The sequence below is a fragment of the Monodelphis domestica genome, chromosome 1 (assembly GCF_027887165.1).
Source record: "Monodelphis domestica isolate mMonDom1 chromosome 1, mMonDom1.pri, whole genome shotgun sequence".
Classification (NCBI taxonomy): domain Eukaryota; kingdom Metazoa; phylum Chordata; class Mammalia; order Didelphimorphia; family Didelphidae; genus Monodelphis; species Monodelphis domestica.
Window position 1 is genome coordinate 261940309 of NC_077227.1, and position 20545 is coordinate 261960853.

Sequence of the window (20545 nt, forward strand, 5' to 3'; positions counted from 1 at the left end):
GGCTGATGACTGTGCAACTCTGTCTCACTTAAATCTAATTCACATGCAAGTCAAGATATCACTCATAATTTCACTGGTTCTCTTTGAAAAATGGAGAAACAATAATATAGAAGACTGTGTGCCCCCAACATGCTCCCCTAAGTAGTCCCTGAGAAAAGTAGGCCCTCATTAAATATAGTTTCTACATAGTATTGGTCTCATCAAGTTCACATGGAAATTAGGCATCAATGCCAAATGAATCCTCCTCTTAGCTACCACTGACTTGGGTTCCAAAGGTTGCTTCTTCAATTTTGAACTGGATGCAAAACCCAAAATGGCCTCAACACTCAAGAGGGTAAAGGGAGGAACGAAGGCCTTATTCTCCTGTCTTTTGAAACCCATAAAGTTATTGACTCCAGGCTCATTTACTTAAAACAAAAGAACAGTCTGCCAAGTCATGTGAGCAACAAGATGGAAGACTAGACATATTTTCAGAACCTTGAATCCTTTCAAACCTCTCCAGAATAGAAACTATGCACAAGAGATAAAGTACATTCATCTGTCTCCATTCTTCCATGCTCTAAGACATCTACAACCCATACCAGGAAAAAACCTGATAGAGTAACAGTAGAGAAGGCTATAAATACTGAAGAAAGAAATCAAGGCCTGTTATCACAGGCCACAAGTTGTCCATTGGGAAGGGTCCCATGCCACTCTCTTCACAGTATTGTTTCTCTTTTCTCACTGGTACTTTGACAACTAGAAGTCAGACAAAATGAAAGGGCAAAACCCTGGTGGCCCATGACATTTTGGATGTACCCCTAGTTCTAACTACTCAGACAATAAAAAGGCCCCTATTCATCATTTCAAAACAAACTAGAACAAGTTGTAGAATATTTGTGTATGTTCCCAAGTCTCTCCAAGGTATTACAATTACACAATATTACAACCTTCTAGAAGTAGGCTCTCCAACTTCTTCCTTCTGGGGAAATTGCATCAGTAGTGTTCTGTGAATACTTACAAGGGCTCAGTGTCTAGTACCCCATTAGACTTCAAAGTTCTGCTAATATTCCATCTCCTAGGTAATACTTTCCTGACACGTCAAAGTGCTAGTATCTCCCCCACAAACTTACCTTGCATTTATTTTATAAATACCTATGTTAATATAGACTTTCCCAATAGACTATAAAACTCATTGAAGGCAAAGACTGTTTTTTAAATTGCTATTTTCTTTAACTATTCCCTTTCCTTCACTTCTCATATTCAGCTACCAAATTTATTTATTCTACATTTTCAAAATTTCTCAGATCAGTACACTTAACTTTATTCCCGTGGTCACATCTTAATACAAGGTTCCATCACCATCTATAGAAATTATTGCATTAACTCCTAACAAATTTTTCTACCTCCATTTTTTCTCTCCTCCAATTCATCCTTCATATTGCTACCAGAGTAAAATTACTTACACATAGATCTGCTCATCCCTGAGAGAGTGGAGTGGATACACTAGACTTGGAGTCAGGAAAACACTATATTCGAATCCTACCTCAGACACTTACTGTCTGTGTGACTTTGGACAAGACATTTAACTTCTTGGAGCCTCACTGTCTTCATCTATAACACGATGGAGTTGGTTTCAGTCTCCTCAGGGACCTCTCCAACTCTTTATGTCTGATTCTATGAGTCTATGATCCTATTTCACTTCTCTTCACAGTTAAGCAATGATTTCTACTGTCTACCAAGTAAAGTTCAGACACATTGCTTGGCGTTCAAGACCCTATATGATATAGTTTAAATAAAATGTAGCTATATTACCTTTCTAGGCTTATAACATATTACTTCATTCTATCTACTCCACAATCCAGTTAAATTCAACAACTTTCTGCTTCCCAAACACATGCTGTGTTCTTCTGTCTGCATGCCTTAGTTTAGAATAGAATACTCCCTATGCTTATTCTGTTCTCCCACCATCTTCCATTGTGGAATTCCTACCCATTCTTTAAGGCCCAACTCCTCCAGGGGATTCCTGACTTCTTTCTCTGAATGTCATAGTATACTTTGTTTTGTAATTCTCTGGTGAACTTACTGTGGAACAGTAAGGTTGAAAGTTCATTCGGGCAAGATCTTTTGCCTGTCATTCTAGACTGACAGTTTGGTGGGATTTGTTTGCTTGGTTTTTTTTTTTTAATCCTGATTCTGTTATGCCATTATGTTAGCTGTCCCAACTTTGTAGCAGAAGAAGCATTAGAGGACTTCCAGGCTAAGATGGCCACAGAATAGAAGCAAGGGTCTTCTTCTCCTTACCACCAACCAATATAAAGTGTCCCAAAAGGACAAAAATCAAAATCAGGTAAAGGAAGGGGCTCTACCATAGGATGCAGCCTTGAAAGTAGGCAGGGTTTGGACATTTCCACGCTATAAGGGGGTAAAATTACTCCTACCAAAGTGTGAGCTGATCACCTCTACCCCACTCCACCTATGGCGCCAGAGTCAGAGCGAGCATGGGGAAATCTCTAGGTTCAGGGGGGTGGGGGAAGGGTAGCTGAGGATACCACAGACTTACTCCTGAGATCAGCAAGACTTGGGACCCCAGGAGCCTGAAGAACACAGAGCTTGGGCACAGAGACAGAGCAGAGAGGAGTTGCCCACAGCAGATGTGGTGGAGTCTGAAAAATAGCCTCAGGGAAAAAAACACTCTATAGCTCGATACACAGAGACCTGCCTACCCTCCTCACTCAGACTTCTGGCTGGGAAGGGAAGAAAAAAAACTAACATAACAATGGCTACCAACACCCAAGAACTACAATCTTCAACTACCAAAAAGAATAAAAAAAAACTCTAACCTTGGATAACTTCTATGGTGAAAAGCTACGGAAGAGACAGCAGAGGGCAACAAACAAGTAAACACATTCGAGCTTTCAAAAAAAAAATGGAAATTGGTTACAAGCTCTCCAGGAACTCAAACTGTAGGTGGAGAAAGAAGTAAAAAAGTTAGAAGAAAGTTGGCAAGAAAAGTGGGGAATAATTCAAAAAGAAAATAACAATTTAAAAGATAGTATCTTTCACTTGGAAAAAGAAACCCAGAAATCAAATGAAATGATAAGCAAATTGGAGACCAGAATTGATCTGCTGGAAGCCATGAAAAGCAGGATAGACTAAGCCAAAAAGGAAAATCAAAAGATCATAGCTGAAAGCCAGTCTTTAAAGACTAGAATTGGGCAAGTAGAAGCTAATGATCTCACAAGGCAGCAAGAATTTATAAAGCACAGTCAAAAGAATGTCAAAATAGAAGGAAACATGAAATATCTCATTGGGAAGAGGACTGGCTTGGAAAACAAATCCAGGAGAGACAATTTGAGAATGACAGGTCTACCTGAAAACCTAGAAATAAACAGAAACATTGAAATCATACTACAAGAAATTATCCAAGAAAACTGCCCTGATATTCTTGAACAAGAGGGCAAAATTGACATTGAAAGAATCCATAGATTACCCTCTATATTAAATCCTCAACAGACAACCCCCAGGAATGTAATTGCCAAATTCAAGAGATTCCAAATTAAGTAGAAAATATTGCAAGAAGCCAGAAGGAGACAATTCAGATATCAAGGAGCACCAATCAGGATTACACAGGATCTGGCATCCTCCACACTAAAGGACCACAAGGATTGGAATATGATATTCAGATAAGCAAGGGAATTGGGTCTACCCAAGGATCACCTACCCATCAAAACTAACTATATACTTTCAGGGAAAAGTATGGACATTTAACAAAAATAGATTTCCAAGTATTTGTAAAGAAAAGACCAGAACTAAATAGAAAATTTGATGTCCTAATACAAAATTCAGGAGAAACATAAAAAGGTAAACAAAAAAGAGAGGGGGAAAAATTTTTATGGGCTTCAGTAAGGTCAAATTGTTTATATTCCTATATGGAAAAATGATATTTGTAACTCTCAAAAACTGTATTCACTGTCATAGTAGTTGGAAGAATTATTCATAGATAGAGGCTGGGATACTAAGTGGTTTAAGATTATATGTAAAAAAAGAAAGGTGGGCACCAAGAAGATAGCACCAAGAGAAACTTGAAAGAATAAGAAAAACAGGATAAATTATACCACATAAAGAGGCACATGGATGGGGGAGGGGAAGTATACTATTATAAGAAGGAGAGGAAGAGAGTGCCAATAGGTCATACTTAATCCTTACTCTCAGTAGGATCAGTTCTGAGAGGAAGAGTATCTAGATCCATTGAGGTATTGAATTCTATCTTACCCTACAAGGAAGTTGAGAGAGAAAAACCAAGGGGGGGGGGGGGAGTGGGGCAGGAAGTACCAAAAGGGAGGGAAAGAGAGAGAGGAGGGAATTTAATAGACCCTAAAGAAAAATGAGGGGAATAAGAAGGGAGGGGTTGGAAGGAAAGTAAAATAAGGGTGGTGATTAGGGGGACTGATTAAAAGCAAAACATTGGTGCAGAAGGAAATAGTGAAAGAAGAAAGGACAGAAGCAAAGCTAAAGCTGCAATTGGTGATGTAAAGAACTGTCTTTAAAAAAGGTGGTAACTTACTGTGATCAGTTTTTTCTCCTTTGAATTTGGCCTTGGAGGAGCTCCAGCTTGGGACTTCAGACTGCTCTTGGATCTTCTCTTAGGAATGCCATGTGGCTGAGTGAAAAGGCTGACTCCTTTTCCTGGCTTTTCTGGAGATACTAGCCTCCAGAGAGGTCCCTCATCTTGGAGGAGGCCTTGTGCCTAGAACCCTTGTTTAATTTACCTCTGGGCCCCCTTTTGCTGGGGCTTCTAAAGCCCTGCCTAGTTTGGATCAGCCAGAGTAATTATCTCTTTCTCTCATTTCCCCTACTTTCACTCTTTCTATTTTGTAAATAAACTACCATAGAAGTCATTCTGACTTGAATAATTAATTTTGGTGACCATATTTTTCATATATTTAGTCCAATCCTTTAATTTTTAACCCTTACACATGATTCATTTTCTCTCTCTCCCCTTCCTGGAATTGACAAACAATTCCACTAGATTATCCATGTATTATTGCTCAAAATCTATCTCCATATTACTCATATTTGTAATAGAGTAATCTTTAAAACCAAATCCCCCCAATCATATGCCCATATAAAGAATAAATTATATGTTTTTCTTCTGCATTTCTACTCCCACAATTCTTTCTCTTGATATGGATACCATTCTTTCTCATAAGTCCCTTTGGACTGTCCTGCTATTAGTAGCAAAGTTGATTACATTTGATTGACCCATGTTTAAGTTTCTGGGTACAATGTTCTCCAGGTTCTGCTCATTTCACTCTCCAGTTCATGGAGGTCTTTCCAGTTCATATAGAAATCAAGTAGTTCATCATTTCTTATAGCACAATAGTATTACATCACCATCATATACCACAAGTTGTTCAGCCATTCCCCAATCAATGGACACCCCCTCACTTTTCAATTTTTTGCCTCCACAAAAATGCAGCTATAAATATTTTTGTACAAACATTTTTCATTAGCTCTTTGGGGTTCAAACCCCATAGTGGAAACCCAACTTTTTCAGATAAGTTCATTTGAAGCAATAATTGAGGGGATAACTATTCTGGGAACAGTTGTGAGAAAAGACTTTTTCAGGAAGGGAATGGACCATTTGGTAGTTTCCTATTTTACAAAGGATGATATAGTGGTTTTGAAATCAGAAAAACTTGGGTTAAAGTTCTGCCTCTGCAACATACTGGCTGTTGGGATCCTAGGCAAGTCATTTAATTTCTCAGGACCCTCAGGAAACTCTGTAAAAATTAACTAAAGAGAAGGTGCCAATCCTCCTTTATTTTTTACCTATCTGTTGTACTTTGGAACTTTTCTGATTGATTTCACTACACTCTAGGAAACTCATTATTGATAATGATGATGAGATAACCTCATCATCCTATAAAATTTCCTCTTCCTTGCTACTCTACATCGTAACTTTTCTCTACCCCATTTTATTGGAGGATTGGGCCATGAATTCCAAACCTCTGTTTTAGAAGAGATCTCAACTCAACTGAACCAAAATCTTATTTCTTACTTGCCTGAAATACTTTGGAATTCCTCTGACAGACTTTTCTTCCCTTTCCAGTTCCGTTTTGTGTGTTATTTTCCTCCAGTAGATTGAAATCTCTGTGAATTTAGGAACTGTATTTTTTATATTTGTGTCTCTAGTGCTTTGGGACAGTGCCTGGCACATAGTAGATACTTATTCAAAATTTATTGATAATTATTAACTACTGATAGAGGAAATCTCTCACTAGGAGCACCCTATACCAATGAAATCACTGATTCAGTTCCCCAAAAAATATCCGTCAAAATTTTCCGTTTGCTGAAGGATTACAAGAGATGTCAGTTGTCTTCAACACTTAGTACAGTGTTTGGCATATAACAGGCATTTAACAAATGCTCATTGATTTATTACTAGTGTGAAGCACCTGGGATTTTTCTTTATCCAAGATGTTGAGAAATTCAGAGGACACTGACAACAGATTGAACAGATTTTTGAAAAAGGAAAAATCATTGAGGAATGTCTGAATACATTAGTGAAAAGCAAAGAATATATCGATCCCTCCTTCTGCCCTAAAATTTGGGGGAAGTAGGAAGAATGACAACCAATGGCAACCAAAGGTTACAAGGGATGTCTTATTTTTTTTAAAGTCATGTTTTGATTTAAGAAAGGAGGTGGAAAGAATATTGTTTGGAAACAGAATAGTTTGTTAACTGTGGTGTTGGGGCTTCGAAGGGCATAGTGGAATATATTAGGTGAGGAGTGAACTTGATTGGAGTGAGATAACTAGGGATTTAGAAGTAAGGGAAATGTATGCAAGTACTAAGGGATAAGGTCTAAAAATTAATTTGGGCCCCATTGTGGGCCAAATTGAAAGAAATATTGAATTGAATTGGCAATGGGAAGGGTGTTGTTTTTTTTTTAATGTATACAGTGGCAACAGCACTGTGTAAAATGGATTGAAAAGAAAAAAAACTAGAGGCAGAGATTGCTTATATTTTGTGTCTATGTGATTTTGTTAATATGAGTACTTAAACCATTGATGTAGATTACAATTCCTCTACACTTGACAATGTAGATAATGGCCATCATGGTGAAGTCTCTTTATACTTACTTTACAAGATCCTCACAAGACAGATTTACTAGGCAAGTATTTGAAACTTCCATTTTTGTAGGTCCAGCATGGCATTTTGGAAAGTATAGGCTGAGTTTGGGTTCAAATCCTGCCTCCATCACTAAATGTACAATCTTGAGGAAATTACTAGGTCTCAGTTTCCTTATCTGTAAAATGTCAAGGTTGGACTAGATGGTTTCTCAAATCCCTCTAAGTTCTAAATCTATGATTTCCACAAATCCTCATCAATTTCCAAATATTCTTCTCTATTCATATAACCTTCAAGACCTCAGAGTCAATTCCATTTTATAATGAGGCATCAGAGTTTTAGTGGAAGACCTTACAATATAAAAATATGGTATTCTTAATTTTAAAAAGTCATATTCTTACTCCACTGTCAGTAGGCCAAACATAGATTGTAGTCTTAATAGATGGCAGTCTGCATGCTGAAATTATTCTTGAGTTTAATTTAGGACTTGACTTCTTGATAATATCTTTAAAGTTAAAAAATTACTTTATTCACATATACAATAGTGGTAGTGACAAAGAACCTATTGATTCTTAGGGCTGTCTAAAGGCTTTAAAACTGAATCTTTGCCTAAATTCTTTGAGGGCCTAAGAGAAAAGGTGTTAGAGAAGTGCTAAGCTAAAGTATTTTTAGACCATGATAGGAATAGTCTCCCAAGAAAACTGAAAAAATTTACTAAATACACATTTATTTTAAATATGTCAAAAAATGATAGTATATCATGGGCAAAATATCATGAATTTGGACACTTTTCATGATATTTAAAAGACAACACAGTACAATTCTTGGTAGAGAATTGTACCACTCAGCTGAGCTCAAAGAGGCATTAATCCTCAAACCTTCCTTGTTCTACTGGCAACCATTGTAGTTTATAGACTGGGTGCTGTGCAGGGCAGACCTGCCTCTTAATGAGGAAATTACACTCCCTTTTCTCACATGCAAAGACATGAAAAATAAACCCACCTGGGGATTGATTGATTTATGGACTATATTTTGTACCTTCCCCCAAATAGGGGAGTAAAAAAAGGTACTTAATGATATTACAAAGCAGATAAATGATAGTCAATTTATTCCTCCTCACAAAAAAATGAAACAAACATAAAAGAATCCCAATGTATGGTCATCTAGGTAGCACAGTGGTTAGAATACCAGGTCTGGAGTTGGGAGGACCAGGGTCCAAATCTGACCTAGCAATGTGGCACTAGGCAACTCACTTAATTGTGATTGCCTAGCCCTTGACCCTCTTCTATTTTAGAATTGATGCTAAGACAGAAGATGAATTTAAAAAGAAAAAAAAAGAATTCCAGCGTATTATAACAGAAAGGGTAGAGCAGAATCCAGTAACTTAACTTACAACTATCAGATAGAAGGATAATATTTAAAATCCACAAGGAAATAAAACAGTTTGCAGGACTGCTAATGAGTCATGTTGTCAGGCTTGATCTGATTATCTTGACAGTAGGTACCATCATTTCTGATGTAGAAGCTTTCCTTGTTGCTAGCTAATTCCACACTGGATCTTAGGGCCTTTAGCCCAATAAAAAACACAAAGTCATATAGATAGTCGCTTTTGTAAGAGTAGCTATTATGTACTTATGGTAATTTCCCCTTTTTCCACCAATGTTCTTGACAGAGGTCAAAAGAGTTCTGCTTAGAAGTAGGAAAGGAAGACAGAAATACCAAAGAACTACATTTGTACAAACACTGAGTACAATCAGCTCTTCCAAAGCAGTAGTCTATTAGGGGACTCTTCATCACCTCCCACTGCAAGTTCCTGGATCATGCATGTCTGGAAGCAAGCCTTCAATGCTCTCACATAGTCAACCAGAATCAGGCAAAGACAATCTGCTCACATTCTTTACAACCAACATTATATATAGTTTTTGTCCAATTTGCTAGTTGTATAGTTGGTAAAATCATTTGTAAAATTCTACATCCAGAGATCTCTTGGACTTTGACTGAAACTTCAACTGTTTCCTGGAATAGTTATATGTTTCCTTCCTTATGTGTGGAATGAGGTCACAGAGAGTAGACCCCACTGCTGAAAAAAGTTCATAAACATGGAGCTCAGAAGTCAGAGAAGACAGCAATTTATTCTTTGGCAGAAGAGACATTCCACAGCTTTAGGTGCCTACGGAATGTCAAAGTATTGAGTCCAAAGATTCAATTTATGGTGTCTCCAATAAAAGAAACTTCTTTCCCCTCCCATCTCCCACCTTTTGTTCCTGTCAGAGTCCTTATCTTTGACATCTTTAGAAGATAAGTGAATGACTAGGTTGTACAAGATAAGTGAGTTTAAACTAAACAATGTCTAGTTTAAAGATGAGTGAGATATACTGGGTTGTAGATTACAAAATTTGATGGATTGTAAATTACTCCACCCCTCAAGGTGGGTGAAATGTGAAAGGTCACATTTTTTGTTTCGTTTTGTTTTTAGAAGGGGGTGGGGTGTTCTAAAAGGAAGGGAAAGTACAAGTACTTCTATCTAGTATCTAACTTCTGTCTAGGTACTTAGCACTTCTTATGAGAAAGACACAGATTTTATCCCATTCACTTCTCTTAGGTGTATCTGCACACACAGTATCTGAGAACTGAAAGGTCATAATGCCAGTGCTGCGGAAGTACCCAAGTCTGTGGTCCTCAGTTTAAATTCATGTGACTTGATAGAACTGGGGAAAGTATTTTGAAAATTGGCTGCAGGAGTCAGCTAGGTGGGTCCTAGGTTCAAATTTGGCCTCAGATATATTTCCTTGCTGTGTGACCCTGGGCCCTTTCTGCCCTTCTGCCTTAGAACCAATATCTAGTATTGATTCTAAGATAAGGTAAGGCTTAAAAAAAAGTGGCTGTTATAGGAGTAGCTAGATTGTGCAGTAGATAGTCACTTAATCCTGTTTAATTGAGGGGTTGAGGGAGTGGGGAAGGGAAGGAGAGTAGGAAGGAAGGAAGAAAAGAAAGAAGAAAAGTGATTACTATTATCTACTCCAAATAAGATAGGTATGGATTTTGAGTCCAATCTCAAAGAAGATATGAAGTTATTGCACATATTAGTCTCTTGTCTACACACTCAAGAAATAGGAAACATTGTTTAGTTTTAAGGATTTCTTAATTGGCATATATATATGTATACTTAGAAAATAAAGTTAATACATCCAAAGTGTTAGCATTAATCAGGGAGCACAAATTAGCCTAGTATTCAGAATGAGTCATTTGAAATTTAGTAAATGATATTAAAAAGTAGTGTTATGCATTTATAACTTTTACTGTTTAAATAAGCTTAATATTTCTTAAGATTAATGATATGTTCTTATATAATATTGTGCCAATTGAGAAATAAAGATAAAACTGTAAACCAATGATAAAAGTAACTAGGATAGCAGCAAAAGTAATCTTTATAGGGATATATATTCTTAAAAAAATTCATGACTAGTGCCTTGAAAACAGGCAACTACCAAATCAACTAAATTCCTACCTTCTGAAAGAAACATCAGTGCCTGCTCTCTGAGAATACCTTCCATGTAAACTGTATATACCTTGCTTATACATAGTTTAAAAAAAAACAAAAAAAACAACAAAACCCTTACCTTCTGTCTTAGAATCAACACTATGTACTGATGCCAAGGCAAAAGAGCAATAAATGCTAGGCAATGGGGGTTAAGTGACTTGTCCAGGGTCAAAGAGCTAGGAAGTGGTTGAGGTCAGATTTGAATCTAGGAACTCACATCCCTTGGTCTGGCTCTCTACTGAGTCACCTAGCTCAGTGCCACCTAGCTGTCTCTTACACATAGTTCTTTGCATGTTGTTTCCCCTATTAGAATATGATATCCTTAAGGATAGATCCTGTTTTCACCTTTTTTTTTTGTATCTCTGGTATACATATATATATAAAAAGATATATATATATATGCCTGGTATATAATGAGGATTTAATAAATACTTGTTGATGGATTACCACAGTGAGTAACATAGCAAGAATTCAGTAAGTATTGAGTAGATGGATGTAAAGAAGTCCAGGAGCTATATGACAGGCAAATAAATATATCATTCACTATAAGAAATCCACAGGGTAGAATACTGGAAGGATATTTCCACTATTCTACTTTATGGATTTAGATATAGTTTGTTGATGAGATAAACGTTTTCCACTCTCTGTCCCCATCTAAGTAATTAAGGAACAAGCAGCTGAAATGTAATCACTATAAGATAATTGGTAAATTTAGATATTGTTTCATGCTTTGAAAATAAAATGTACTGTAATGAAAGTGGGGTTATAATTATAAAAAAAAAAGAGCAGTTGGGCAGTCTGTATGAGGTTCTGTGAGGGATTAAATGGAGAGTGGAATTTAGCTGATATTTTTCCAATATCATTTGGGATGCCCACATGGTAGAATATCTTAACTTCAGGGCCAATAGTACAATCCTGTTTTCCAACATAGAACGAGCACTTGGAATGTAGGTCCTTTAGCTGTCCAGGGTGGCTTATATCAGTAGAGCAATCCATCAGTTAGAAAACAAGTTATCTACCAATTAGAGTTTTTTCATAAACCCCTGATAAGCAAGTGAGGAAGCATCATAAGCTTTAACCAAGATGACATACCACAAGTGGTTTTTCTAACACCCAACTATGTTACATGAGTCCAGCCAAAATTTTAATGGGTCTTTTTAAAATAGAAAAAAGAAACAGGAAAGGATATTTTCAGTTCTATCTGCCCCCTTAAAATGATAGTTTTCCTACATGGTCAGCTGCAAGTGAGGGCAAATCATTCATGTATAAGCAGCACCAACCAAATGAAAGCAACCCCCCCCCCCCAAACCCCAAGATAAAGAATGAGACCTGCTCCTTCCTTCTCTAGGAAATTACAACCATATATAATTTTATCCAGAGTTCAGAGGGCTATATAAGTTTAAAAAGTTGGTTGGTTGTTGTCCTTCTATGTCAGAGACAATGTCCTTAAAGGGAAAAAAATAGCCTCATGATCCCTTGTTATTGTTTTGTTTATAGATAATGATAAGTCAATTATATATACACAAACAGAATTAGATACACACAGTTCAATTATTTAGTAAGTATTCAGAGTACTCCCAAGTAACTAGACAATGCTAACCAAAAGGAGCATTTGGTCAGTTCTAGTTCACTTCTAAATGGAGCTCAGAGCTACCATCAACTTACTTCAGGTACCCTAAATTAATTAAATTTCATTTCTAAGAATTCTCAGAATTGTTTAATCATAGTACTGAAATTTAACATAATTACAGTCTCTAATGTACTTATTTTATTCTGCTCTTAGGTAAAGGAGTGTTGGAGATGGAATGACTGTGAGATTTAAGAGATCAGAAGAGACACCAGAGATCCAGTGACAGGAGTCCATGGCAGAGACTGCTATAGCCACCATAGTCAAGTCAGATTAAGGATACATTTACCCCAAGGAATGAACTATGGGATTCAGCCTAGCAGTAAACAGGCTCAGTAGCTGAGATTCTGTATCCTGAAAGCAAAGAATTAACACTATTGCATCAGCGATGTCCCATTCAGAAATTAATTGGATAGGGCAAATACTTTGTAGCAAGTAGTTTCTTCTCACAAAAGTTTGGATACTCCTTGTTCAAGTTATTTATCTTTTCTTATTAAAGGTCATGGAGTTTTCTTTTTTACTCTTCTTTACATACTCATCTCAACATCGATGAAGAAGTTTTTGTTGGTTGATTTTGCATTTGTAACATATTTCTAGTTGCTCTGAAATTCTCACATGTTATCGGGTTAATTGAAGGAGTAATAAATGGCAGGTTCATTCAATGTCTGCTCTTTTATTAGGCAGGCATCATATTATTAGGCAGGAATCTAAATCAAAAAGGAAAGTAATTAATTGAGACAGAGTAGCAAAGTAAACAAGAGGGGAAAGTTAAGCAATAAAATTATTCCTAACCCTTGAAACACAAATGAGTACAATTGCCAGTAAATTCATACCTATTTGGAAAGGGTTTATGACCTCTTCCTAGAGCAAATCCTCTGAAAACTCATGCTCTGAATGAAGGAATGGTTTGGGCTTCAGTGCCATCTGTGACTAGAAGACTTTTTTGTTTATGTCCTCTTGGCTCTGACTCTTGGCAGCCTTGTTGTTTCTTGGCTTTTCCTTTCACAGTTTCTTTGACTGGTCCAGGAATTCCCTTGCTACTGCTGTTCTGATTTAGCCTCAGGAAGGTACTAGAAACATTGGAATGTAAAGGGCAAAAGGATGTGACTTCTTCCAGCATTCAGGCCATTATGGCAAAGCTCATGTCTAAAATTAAGATTTTTAATTAAGAAAATTTTCAAGGAATGGTTTTGTGAAAATAACTATTATTAATTATATAATAGTTATCCTATATTTCTTCATAGTAATTGAAACCCAGAAGTTCAACATTAGGTATAAAGGCTGACCTTTATCGTGCTTTCCTTTTAAAGAAAAATGGGTATATTGATGGGTCTGCCAAGTATGACAAGTATATGAATAAGCATTATTACTTATTTTTATGAAGATAGGGAATGTTTGACATGATTTATATGTATATTTAGAATATAAGAGAAAGAATGTTAGGATAAGGGGAGAATAAGAATGAGGAATGGGGTATTAAGTATATAAATTTAAACAACATATGCTTGTGTTAGGAAAAAAAATTATGTAGCTGGAGGTTGATTTTGTGAAGGAAGGTGAATATAGCACAGTATAAATTATCCACATGGATCACTTCCTGTAAACAGTTAAATGTCACCCTCCCATACAGGATAGATTGTTTTTCACACAGTACTTGCTCTCTCACACATGAATACAGAATTATGTGACTCCTCAAATTCCCAAAAGTTGAAAGAAGGCTGCAATGATTTATAGTGTAAACATAAAATGACCTGGTACAAATATAGTCCAGTGTTGTAAGAAAGTAAAGAAAAATAATTAATTTGAAAGAGAATATGGATACAGAGCCCTAACAAGATCCGAAACAACATTAGTTCCCAACATCTTTGCTGTACATTTAATGCATACACTTCTTATTTTCTTTTAGGACTGAAATCTTTAGGGACCAATGTCAGAAACACAAAGTGAAACACAAGATGAGTCTTGAATTCACAGGCCCAGATGAGACCACCAATAAATTTCATGTAGAAGACTGTGACTAACAATCCATTTACACATGCACACTGGTTATATTTGAACTGTGCACAAGAAAGCAGCAGCTTAAAATAAATTCAGAATTAGCCTAAAAAATGTAATCTCATACTCATTTCAGGGGAAAAGTGAGCTATTTTTAAAACTGTCATCAAAAAAAGGAGATATCTAAGTCCTTTGGACCTTCAGGGTCAAACTCTTTTCACAGGCTTACTATTTATACAGTTGCTCAAAGTTTTGAACAAGCAAAAGAATCTGGAGGTTCTAATACAAGGAAGCTAATTTGACTTCACAGGTGTCACTCAAACTTAATATGTGTTATAAGGAATTTATTTAATGTTTGCTCTGTCTCCTTGGAAGCAACATTTCTAGGTTAGGGAAAGTTAAGTAATATCCCTTTGTTGCTTTAAGAGACAGATCAGATAGCTCTTACTTTCTATCTCTTTAAGAGGCTCTCCATAAAAGAGGAAGAGCAGTTAGGTCTGGGCTCCATATTGCTCTGACTTCCTTGGGAGCAGAGTTGCTGGGTCATTCTCTCAGACAAAGAAGATTCGTTAGTGACTTTTGAGAGAGTTAAAACCCTTTTAAAGCTCCTCTATGAATTCTTTTTGGACTTGAGAGCAATTCATATTTTTCTTGGAGGCTTTGGATGCAGCAATATTGACTTCATTGTCATCTTCTGAGTTTGTGTTTCAGTCTTCCCTACCACCAAAATAACTTTCTATTTTGAATTTCTCTTTTTTGTCATTTAGTCATTTTCTAGTCTTTTTCTTATCTTTTCACATAAAAAAAAAACAAAACTGTTAAGGTTGGTCTCTGTTCCACTGGTGAAGGGAGCACTATTCCAAGTTTTAGGTTCTTTGGGTAGCTGCCTTCAGAGCTAATGCTAAGATTCTAGAAGCTTTTCAATTTTTCTTAGCTGGTATGATCCAAGGAGAAGTATATTTAATACTCTGCCAACCTGTGCTCCAGTCTGTGAGCAAACACAAATACTCTTCCACTTTGGATCTGTTACCATGGTCCCCTACTCCCTTGTGGCTACAAGCTCTGGTGTGTGCTACTGCTCTTCCTTACCCTGAGACTATTACCTAGGAGTGCTACGTGGATCTGTGTATGGGCAATGTGACAAGAGACTTGCACCCAGAACCAACAAAGGGACCCCTGGAATCTCTTTCTGAGCAGTTGTCTAATCCTTCCTCCTTTATCATCTGTCACTAAGAACTCAGAAAGTCTTTGCTGTTGATTCAGATGCTTCCAAGGCTATTGTCTCAGTGGGGACTGCCCTGACATGCTGCTTTTTGCTCCATTTACACCCCAGTGGAATATGTCTTTTGTGCCAGCCTTCTAAGGTGTTTTTGGCTGAAAATTTTTTTTCCCTCTCTTCTGAGTTATGATGCTCCAGAACTGATTTTGAGACATTGTATATAGTTGTTTGGAGGGTAATTTCAGAGAGATCAGGTGTGTGTGTGTGTGTGTGTGTGTGTGTGTACCTTCTCTGCCATTTTGGATCCACCACCACTCAAATATCTTTCTCTTCTAAGTTATTGGAGGTTCTAAGGAAGTCTGGAGCACCAAACCTTCTATATAACTTTCTAAAATACTGTTGCTTATTTTTTTTTAAACCCTCACCTTCTGTCTTGGAGTCAATACTGTGTATTGGCTCCAAGGCAGAAGAGTGGTAAGGGTAGGCAATGGGGGTCAAGTGACTTGTCCAGGGTCACACAGCTAGGAAGTGGCTGAGGCCGGATTTGAACCTAGGACCTCCCGTCTCTAGGCCTGGCTCTCAATCCACTGAGCTACCCAGCTGCCCCCTACTGTTGCTTATTTTTAACTTTCCTCTCTTGCCTAAGCTTATTGCCAGCTTTGGCAATCCTTAGAGTATTGGGAGTGAAGCAGTGGCTGGAGGTGGGGATCTGGAGGTGGGGATCTGGAGGTGAAGACATTACAGCTAGGTGTCATAGTGCATAGAGTGTCATATCTGGAGGCAGAAAGACCTGAGTTCAAATTTGACCTCAGATATTTACTAGCCATTTGACCCCAGGCAAGTCATTTAACCCTGTTTGCCTCAGTTCCTCATTTGTAAAATGTGATGGAGAAGGAAATAGCAATTCACCCGTATTTTTGCTAAGAAAACCCTAAATGGGGTCCAAAAGAATCAAAAATGACAACCACCACAACCAGTATTTTTACAGGACCAGAGCATGTACTTATTTATATAACCTTCTGTTTTTGCCTTGTATCTTCTGTAAATTTCATTTTAAAAAATAAAATTATTAACATCTTTTAGTTTTATTTCCTAATATATCCTTTCCCACTCCATCTTACAAAGCTCCATCCCTTAACTATGTTGGCAGACTCATGGCACATGTGCCTCCACATACTAGAGGGGGTTGTTCAATTTAGAGACACAATGAAAGGAGAAAGAAAAGAATGAACATGAGAGGAAATAGAATGGAAAGTAGTACACAGTAATAATATTGAAAAATTTTTACAAGCCTCTAATAAAAGCCTCATTTGTCAAATATATAGAGAAATGAATTGAATGTATAAGAATACAAGTCATTTCCCAGTTGATAAATAGGCAAAGTATATGAACAGGCAATTCTCAGACAAAGCAATTCAATTTCTCTTTAGTCATGAGGGAAAAAATTATCTAAATCATTATTAATTAGAGAAATGCATATTAAAACAACTCTGAGGTACCAACCCATGGCTATCAGATTAGCTATTATGACAGGAAAGGAAAATGACAAAACTTGGAAGGAAAGTGGGAAATTTAAGGCACTCTAGGGGAAGCTGTGAACTGATTCAGCCATTCTGGAGAACAATTTGGACCCATGCCCAAAGGGCTATAGAGCAGTACATACCCTTTGACCTAGCAATACCATTACTAGGTTTGTATCTGATAAAGAATAAAAAAGGGAAAGACCTATATGCACAAAAATAATATAAAGCAGCTCTTTTTGTGGGGCAAAGAACTGGAAAGCGAGAAGGTGACTATTGTGGAAAGGAAAACTAAAACAAGTTCTGGACTTACTGCCACTGAGTTGGAACAAACAGCAGTTGGAGTGTTAAGAGAGAAGATATTGACAAGACTGACAGTTGGTGGGAGAAGGGGCAACTGGGAGTGGCAGTTGGTCTTGTGACTAGCTCTTCCTTCCTGGCCCTGGAACTGGTAGGAGGCCTTTTTCCCTGTCTCTGGATAGAAGTGGCTCTATTCCTGAATGTCCTAACTGTTGTTCTACCTGCATCCCTGGGATCGTGTTCATCAGACAAAAGGACTTAAGGGAAGCAATTTGGAATGTAAGGCAGTCTTTAGGGGCTTCAGCCTGAAGAGACAGGCCCAACCAGCTCTGAAGATCAGAACTTTTCTTCCTCTTGCTGTCTACTGCTAAGACTTTAAACTTAAGAAAACTAGCACAGATTAGCATAGATAGGAATAACAGAAGCCCTCCACCAGCCTGTGGGTCTGGCCTCAGCTCAAAAGCTGATAGATACTCAAACCTCATCTAGGGAAATCCCTCTTCCCTCTTCCCTGATACCTCCCCAATCCAAACTTGTTATAAAATTTTATCTTTATTTGAATATCTCAGTCAGATAAGAGGATTAACATTTCAGGGGACATAGAGGGAATTGAACCTCAGGACAGCCATTCAACTATACATGGTCCTTATTGGACCCCTGCTGGGCGACTAAGTCTGGGAGGGAGGCTTGTCCCTCAGGAGGGTCTGTGGACCCTTACCTGCTCTGGGGTATCTGCAACATCAATCTATATAGAAGACATCCCCTCAGGATATCATAAGTGGCCCATTTCTCAGGAACCCCATTTTTCAAAAATAGCCTCTCGGCAGGGGGCATCTCTCTCCTTCAACTCCTCCATTCCTTGCTACAAAACCTTCTGTATGCCCTATTATTCAATCCCACCCATTTTCCCCTATAAATATTACATTGTCAATTGGGGAATGGCTTAGTCAGTTATAGGATATAATTGTAATGGAATATTATTTTGCTATGAGAGATGATGAGCAGGAAGAATTCAGAAAAACCTGGAAAGACTTATATGAAGTGAAGCAGAGAACAGCAAGCAGAACCATGAGGATATTTTACACAGTGACTGCCATACTATATGATGAACAACTGTGAATAACTTAGTTATTCTCAGCAATACAATGATCCAAAAATAATCCTAAAGGACTCATGATAAAAAAATGCCATCTGCTTTCATTTTAAAAAAATTAATTTATTTAGTCAATTTAGAAGATTATTCCTTGGATACAAGAGTTACATTATTTCCCTCCCTCCCCTCCCCCTGCCCTTCCTGCAGCCAAAATGCAATTTCATTGGGTATTACATGTGTCCTTGATTAGAACCTATTTCCATGTTGTTAGTGTTTGAATTAGGATGTTCATTTAGAGCCTACATCCCCAGCCATATCCCCTCAAACCATGTATTCAAGCAGTTGTTTTTCTTCTGTGTTTCTACTCCCACAGCTTTTCCTCTGAATGTGGATAGTGTTCTTTCTCTTAGATCCCTCTGGATTGTTCAGGATCACTGCATTGCCACTAATGGAGAAGTCCATTACATTTGATTGTACCACAGTGTATCAGTATCTGTGTATAATGTTCTCCTGGTTCTGCTCCTCTCACTCTGCATCAATTCCTGGAGGTTGTTCCAGTTCACATGGAATTCCTCCAGTTCATTATTCCTTTGAGCACAATAGTATTCCATCACCAACATATACCACAATTTGTTCAGCCATTCCCCAATTGAAGGGCATCCCCTCATTTTCCAATTTTTTGCCACCACAAAGGGCACAACTATGAATATTTTTGTACATGTTTTTTTCCTTATTATCTCTTTGAGGTAAAAACCCAGCAGTGGTATGGCTGGATCAAAGGGCAGACAGTCTTTTATAGCCCTTTGGGCATAGTTCCAAATTGCCCTCCAGAATGGTTGGATCAATTCACAACTCCACCAGCAATGAATTAATGTCCCTACTTTGCCACATCCCCTCTAGCATTCATTACTTTCCATTGCTGTCATGTTAGCCAATCTGCTAGGTGTGAGGTGATACCTCAGAGTTGTTTTGATTTGCATTTCTCTGATTATAAGAGATTTAGAACACTTTTTCATATGCTTATTAATAGCTTTGATTTCTTTGACTGAAAACTGCCTATTCATGTCCCTTGCCCATTTATCAATTGGAGAATGGCTTGATTGTTTGCGACAGAAGCTATCGATTGTAATTTTTTTCTTTTTTGTTGTTGTTTGCTCATATTTACCCCTTCTTTACTCCCTGCTGTTGCCTGAGTTCTTGCTCCTCTCATTTTTTGTGTGTGTGTGTGTGGTTTTGGGCTTTTCTTTCCACCTTCACCCTTGGTGCTCTGTCAGCAAATCTCTCAAAGCAGTCTGTGGGGGAGGGTTTTTGGAACTTGAGCTTCCCTGTCCTCTGGAACCTTTGATGGGGTTAAGTCCAGCAGTCTGTGGGGGCGAGGTTTTGGAGCTTGAGCTTTTCTGCCCTCTGAAGGCTTTGATGTGATTAAGTCCATCTGGGTTGCTAAATGTGCCCTGAGGCCAAGTCCTTGGGAAGGGATGGGTGTTGTAAAAAATAGACTCGAATACAGGACTACAATCCCCATGAGCCTTTGCTCCACTTCCCCAGAATGCCTTGTAATCTCACCTGGGCCGAGATTGAGAAGGTATTTAAGCGGATTCAAAGGCTGTTGAAGGGGTCTTGGCTTTTTTTTTGGACTTCCGTTTTGGAGCAGAGGCGTCTCTTCCATGATGTGAGGTTATTTTGTCTAGGCCTCTGGCCTAGGCACATGTTTCTTACTTGTATATTCTTAATCTTTAACCTTTAATAAACCTCTAAAAAATATAATACTCCTTGCAGAGAGAAACTAATTTCTGCCTCAGATGCCTCAGTCTCCCCATCTCCCCTAAATTTTAATCTTTACAGTGTACAATATGGAGTGTTTCCAGTGCTGCAACTATGCCTCCCACTCTGAGCTCTGCATTTTTTCTCTAACTGCTTTCCCACTGTCTGTGTTGGATGCTCTGAGCCTGGCACAGCTTTGTCCGCAAGTACTCCCTCCAGACCAGCGCCTTTGCCTGCCCAGAGGTTCTAGCTGCCACTAGAGGCTTAGTGTTCTGGGGGGGGAGGGGTCCCAGGACCTTTCTTCTTCCTTCCCCTTAAACTGGAGTGTTCTTGAATTCCGGCTTTTAGGAGCATACCTTTTATGCATACCAGC

General features: G+C 37.9%; 1 long non-coding RNA gene across 1 annotated transcript in view; it reads left to right on the forward strand.

Moving 5' to 3' along the window:
• Positions 1 to 12804, forward strand: part of LOC103104377 (uncharacterized) — a 72711-nt gene extending 59907 nt beyond the window's left edge. The window contains exon 2 of the long non-coding RNA XR_457372.3: positions 12441 to 12804. This is a non-coding gene — a long non-coding RNA (uncharacterized LOC103104377). The remainder of the gene's footprint in view (positions 1 to 12440) is intronic.
• The last annotated feature ends 7741 nt before the right edge of the window (positions 12805 to 20545 follow it).